Raw genomic sequence first — 6861 nt, forward strand, 5'->3', positions numbered from 1 at the left:
CGAACATTTTAAAACTATTTGGTGGAATACCATACTATTTCATTAATTACTCGATCTTCTTAGAATCAGTATAAATGACTGAGTTTAACTTCCTACGAAAAAACTAATCTTAACACCAATTAAAGAGAAGACACCCTATCAATTTTATTGTTTTTGTCAGTTAGGGGAATGCGGTTAAAGATGGACACTGTGGGTATGATGTACACCTTGAGTTTCTCACAAACTATTCTAAACTAAATAAAAATGTAATGACACCATATCAAAGCTTGCAAAAGGATCATAGCAGAAAATAAAGTCCAAAACCTGAAACTCGTTGATCTCGGGAAATATTATTAGGTTGACATGATGTACTGGTTATTTAACACATGACAGGGTGAAGAAGAGAAACTTCTTTGAATTACTCAGAACTTATGAACATTTTTTTAAAATTTGGTGTCTAATTAGATACAAAGGACACAGTAGGATAGGGCAAGATGGACATATTTCTTATGTAGGAATACAAAGCATAATGCCTTGAGCTGTTTTTTTTTACCACAGTATTGTGATGTGCCGGAAGAAAACAATTTGTAAATTAACCTTAAGGTGTCCGATTGTATCTACTTTCCCCTACATGTAAGCTTTTACAAAACGTGTCAGTCTGAAGTGAAAGATCGAATGAATGAAGTTGTCGTTAAATACAACATCAAATGTACATACACATTTTATAAATAGCATATCCAGCTAAAATAGCGCACGAAGCATTATTTATGATCCTTTTAAGACAATGGACGAACACACAGAACAATTACAGGGCTAGTGCCACTATCATACCGACACTTATATCATTTTCGTTTTTGCCTGGTGCTACACCGATGTGGTGCAAAAAATAGACTAATAGTTCCCAAACTTGAGTTATGGGATGACGGGAAGCTGGTTTCGAAGATATTTGAAAGCCACGCATCGATCCCATACCATATAACTACAGTTGATTGCAATAGATTATCACCATGTGACCGCACTTTAACTCATCATTTTGTGTTTGGAAAGCAGAAATACACGAAGTGCTATATGACACTATACTGAGATGATACTGATCAGGCTAAGCACACGTGAAATCCAGGTGCACCGCTTTCCGCAATCCACTCTTTCCTCAGTGCACAAATAAAATGTCATTATTGGAAGGACATTTGATATGTAGTTTTCTGTTACAACCCTCACAAATAAACAGTAAATAAGATTGATATTATCTACTGTCGCGTCAAGCCATGTAGGAATCAACCAACTTCGCAGTAACTGCGCTCCATTGACCTTCCCATCCCCATGGGCATGCACCAGTAGAGGAGCACGAAAGAACGTACTGCTTATATAACTAAAAAGGGTCGTTCCAAGAGATTTCATCTTCGCACTCACTCAGTCTCTCGAATTTCAACGCGCAGCAGCTCGTTTCATGCCCTTTTCGATTTTTTTTCTTTTGAAAGTTGTCTGATTTGTCACTTGCTTCTGTAAGAGTACAAAAATGATGGTAGTTATCCTTACCTTTTGTCTGGTTTGTAACCTTTCCGATTATCAATAACGTTTAATGTGCACAATGAGAAATATTTTATAACAATTAAACGTGAAAACTTTGTTAAAACAACAGTTACTATTACGATTTTAAGTGTTTTAAACTAAAATCAAAATATGAAAGTAAAACTAAATTTCACCGCAAAACGAAAACTGAACAGTCACTTTATAATTTACACTTTTTCTCTGCGACTCACACCCGGTACGAATTGTCCGTGGATAGTTCTCGAACAATAATGCAAAAAATATCCTTCAGCAGAAAGTTTCCCAACTGCGCTTAATAACTTCACTTCGAAATTGATCAACTTTGGAAACCACTGTTCACACGGTACACCGCACCGCTACTGGCGGGGATCTATTCCAAATATAACTTTTCCCTTTTCCTCACAGAGCGATCTACTGATACACGACGATACAGATTTCCACTTTGTCTCCCTGTGGACCAGTGTCGCTGTAATAATACTTGAACAAAAGCAGAATTTGTAGTTTTATAAAGCACACAAACGGATCGTCCTGGCAGTCGAAAGGTAAGTCTGAACTCTTCCGATGACCGAATGAAACTGGCCGCTCCGACCGGTTGCGAGCTCTCTTTTGCTGTGTAGGCAGGCACCACAGGAAGATGAACCCGTCAGTTCAGCGTCTCTCCCATTTCCACATGGTTTATGTTCATTTTGCACAATCGGCGCATGTGTTTTCCGACTGATAAAGAGATCTCGCGAAAGAACGGTCAATTAAATCAGGGAAAATGCTTACACTGTAAAATAATGCAGATGATTCAGATTTTATTTAAATGCCCAGCGATGGAAACTGGTTCGAAGGCATCCGAATTCCGCTGCAGTAATGTGCCACACAGAACGCAATCGTCTTCTCACCCCACTCAACGGAAATGAACCAAAATGTTCGGTACAAGTTTTCGTTGTGGAGATAGATGAATTTGGCTCTCTGAGAAAAACATGAGAGTGTTCATTGTGTGCCTTCTTTTGATACTAATTCTTGCAGGTTTTGCCTTACTTTTAGGTCCAGTTATGTTAAATGATACCAACTATACCGCGAAATGTTCACGTTTCGCATGAATGACTAGTTATCGAATTCCTGTATATATACAACACGGATTGTATACTTTAAGCGGTTAAAAAATCTGCCATAAACAACCATATTAATTCGAGAAATTGCACAAAAACTTGCCTAGTTGAAAAATTTATCTCATTATCTCAAACTTTTCTCAAAGAACTAAATACATGTCTTGAGCGTTTTTTTTTTCAAAATACATATCTGCAATAAGTTATTCTCTTTCTTTACTTTCTCTTTCGATTTTTACGGCGTCACTATAACACTTTTCACTTATTTTACAGTACAGATCGGAAGACAGTGGTTTTAACTAGCATATTATGCAAAGAGTTGAGGGATAAATGTTAAAGTGACCGAATTATTAATAGAAAAGAAAGTAAACAAAGAAAGTAACTCATTTCAGATATGTCTTTTTGAAAAAAAACGCTCGAGATATCTTCGTTTTAATGTTTCAGGGATATAAAATATTCTATATTGCCCCTTCTTAGATACATTTTGTTCTAGTTTTACATGCCAGCAATGTTCAAGTCATATGTAAAGAACGTACCCTATAGGTAGATGTAGTGAAATTTCGCGAGAGATGCCGCGTCGGGTGAGATGCAGCTCTTCCCAACAAATAATTCGGCTGGATAATTGCTTGAACAGCTCTCATCCAGCTTATTCTCTTGTATCAACGGCTTGTTCAGCTTTCGTTGTTTGTTGGGTCTCTATATGAAGACTTTTTAGGTTTAGGTCCAATCTACAAGTGAGAACTCTCCTTTTCGCTTTCTCTATCGATTATTACTGGGAAACTATAAAACTTTTTGAACATTTATCTGTATGTTTCGAAAGACCAAGGTTTTTACTAGCTTATTATGCATACAGTTGATGGGAAATCTGGAAGGTGACCGAGTAATTCGCGGAAGAGAAAGTAAACAAAGAGAGGTTCTCTTTTGCAGATTGGACCTATTGACAAAAAAGTCTTCATATCTCGTATTTAGTCACTTTAGTATTGTTATGTGATATTCCGAGCAGAGCCGAAGCGTGGTCTCGTCGCGTTCTTGGCGGAGCCTCAGTTTTACGCCCCTTGGTGTTTACATCTCCTTTGTTTTTTTTCGGCATCTTAACAATATTTCAGTATGTACACGGAAATGGCACACGGCTCCTGATCAATACCACAAACAGTAGCGGATCCAGAAAAAAATTCGAAGGGGGTCCAAAATTTCGACTTTTTTTTCATAAAACGTTTATTTGACACGGCATTTGCAAAAGCTTTTTTACGCCGGGGTTTTTTTACATAACATGTTACAAAGGTTCTTAAGACTATCACGTTATAAAAAAAATTCACTTTCTAATGCTAACACTGAGGATAATCATCATTTTGAATGTTTTTAATTATACTCTATTTTCTTGAATTTCATTGTAAACCTATTGATAGTTTTTCTGTAAATTTTGTTTATTTTTTTTCTTTATTTATATCGTTTTATCTAACTTAACTAACTGCGAAGAAATCTAAATTGTTTGTGGGTAGCAAGGGAAAAAACTAGAAACATTGTGGGGATAATTATATTTGAATATTTATTGTTTTCAGGAAATGATAAATATGGCTCATGTATGTAAGATCTCGTAAAGCGAGGATATCACGAACAGGTACATAGGGTGGTTTTCTTCTGGCTCGTAAGGAGTCTATTAATTGGGATCTGGCTTCACGATATTCAGTGCAAGACCAAACAACATGTTCAATGTCTTCGTAACCCTCTCCGCAAGCACATTGATTATCTTCTGCGATCCCAATACGGCGGAGATGCGCATTCAACGTATAATGGTTGGACATGAGTCTAGACATCACACGAATGAAGTTTCGACTTACATCCAACCCTTTGAACCATGCCTTCGTTGATACTTTAGGGATAATTGAGTGCAACCATCGTCCCAGATCTCCATTGTCCCATGATGTTTGCCAACTAGTAAGCGTCATCTGACGAGAAGCGCTATAAAATTCATTGAAGGCAATAGGTCTTTCATAGATGTCACCGTCCAGCGCCCCTATTTTGGCTAAATTATCCGCTCTCTCATTACCCGGTATGGAGCAATGAGCGGGAATCCACACTAAGGTAATTTGATAAGATTTATTTGTTAATTTAGTTAAGTATTCTCGTATCTTCTTCAAAAAGAACGGAGCGTCAAGCTTTAATGAGCGTAGTGCCTTAATTGTGCTGAGGCTATCTGTGAGGATGAAATAATGGCTCGGAAAAATTTCGACTTTGAAATGTTCATTGTACAATACGTAATATGTAATACCCTCATTTAATTAAAATCAGTTTTGGTAATCGAATCTGGTTTGGAATAATTTTGAACTTAAAATGAATTTAAAATAAAATAAATACCTTAAAATTTCTCAAGAAGTTAAAAATTTTCGGGGGGGTCCGGACCCCCAAAACCCTCCCCCTGGATCCGCCACTGACCACAAACAACGAAAGTTGTAGAACATTAAACTGATACGAACTGGATGCGCTGGACTTTCACTTCGATAGGCCAAAGTTAATGCGTGAATTGGGAGGACCAGTAAAAGCATTGTTACTATGCAACTAACTAGATCATCACATAAGAAGTTATGCTAATTTGACAAGGCAGTTTTGGCTAAAAACCATTTAGAATGACGCTCCGTTCAGATCCACAGATTTGTTATTTCTTCACCCAATAGACACAGAGTTCGAAAAACACCCGTGAAAAGACAAGCCAAGACAAGTTTCGGCTTCACTGTGTCTCATCGGCATAAACAGAACTTCTGCTCGAACGGGACATCACGTTTGATCAGTCGTTCGATTGAAACACAAAGTGTGTTTTAGTTTTAAGGTTCAAGTTACCTTTTTTGAGCATGTGTTAGATTTGAACGCTGGGTAGTATGGGTAGGAAAAATTGTATTCAGCTTTGCCACCTGATTATCCATTTAAACCTTTTCAAAACTCTAAAAGAAGAATAGGAGCCGATTTATTAGATCACAACGATTCAAATCATACAAAATAGTTGCTGGAAACACTATCGGTTTCGCTAAATGGTGCTTTTGAGAAAGTGGCTGTGATTTTTGTCACACTACCACACCGTGCTGGGGTACGCAACACAACTGCGCAATGAAAAAACCACAGCCACATTTTCAAAAGCACCATTCAGCTAAGCCGATGGTTTTCCCAGCAGGTATTTTGCATGAATTGGGTCATTAAATGAGAAAAAAAAGTCGTTTTTTATTACTTACATCGATAAAGCTGATTTTCGTGATTGCAACAATATTTTTTTCCAACTCAGGAAACGTGAAAATAATATTAAAATTTAAAATAAAGAAATATGTTGACAGTCTGGATTTGACACTATAGGAAGGGTTTGACATATCGAATTTCACGACAAATGATGCCCTGTCAGAAAAAAATAAGGCATGTTTTCTCGGTTTTTCCACAGGGTTATTTTTATTTGACATAAACACCTTACATTGCACAAAGAGAATAGGAAAAGAGACGAATAGTGTGAAGCCAAAAATACCTTATTGAGCAGACCAATCGTGCAATGTAAATAAACATTACTCATGCCTGAGTTGGAGGAGATAAGTATTGTAAATCTATCAAAAAAAATTGAATCGCAATCGTGATTGTAAGGTGCATTCTAGAGTCTATGTATGAGTAAAAACAAGTTTTAGAATTATTTCATCTCTTTGTTTCGAAATGCACATCGTTTGATAAACAAATCCAACGATCGACAAAAGGTTTGTTTTCAAAATATAATAGGAGTCATTTAAAGTGCTGCCTTTGGAAACGGTTGCCAAATTCTAGTGTTGAAATCATCGTAAAGGGAGTGTTGCCGTTTTGACTGATTTTCACTCTGCGTCTCTTTCACTATTCTCTTTGACATTGCATATAGTTTTTTTCATTTTGGGTGTTGTCCTGATAGGCCAGATGTAAACAACCGCTGTTTTCCTATGTATGGTTGCCAAGTTTACATTTGATTTATTTTAAAAAAACAAAAAAATCGTTGTTACGTATAACAACGAAATTTTTTTTGAAATCATGTTATATTATGTATATTGGACCTAAAACTTATCGAATGGAACGGAAAACTATATATAGCTTAATGACCCAATTGAATCGTGATGATCTAATAAATCGACTGATATTCTTCTTTTAGAGTTTTGCAAAGGTTTAAATGGATCATCTGGTGGCAAAGCTGAACCCAATTTTCCTTACGCACACTACCAAGCCTTGAGGTAACTTGAGCCTTAAGGGA

The 6861-nt window shown here is 36.8% G+C and overlaps 1 protein-coding gene across 1 annotated transcript in view; it reads right to left on the reverse strand.

The window, feature by feature from the left end:
• Window positions 1–2111, reverse strand: part of LOC131691257 (uncharacterized) — a 62312-nt gene extending 60201 nt beyond the window's left edge. Inside the window, exon 1 of the mRNA XM_058977524.1 lies at window positions 1516–2111. The gene's annotated coding sequence lies outside the window, so the exon portion shown is untranslated. The remainder of the gene's footprint in view (window positions 1–1515) is intronic.
• Between the last annotated feature and the right edge of the window lie 4750 nt (window positions 2112–6861).

This window comes from Topomyia yanbarensis, chromosome 3 (assembly GCF_030247195.1).
Source record: "Topomyia yanbarensis strain Yona2022 chromosome 3, ASM3024719v1, whole genome shotgun sequence".
Lineage (NCBI taxonomy): Eukaryota > Metazoa > Arthropoda > Insecta > Diptera > Culicidae > Topomyia > Topomyia yanbarensis.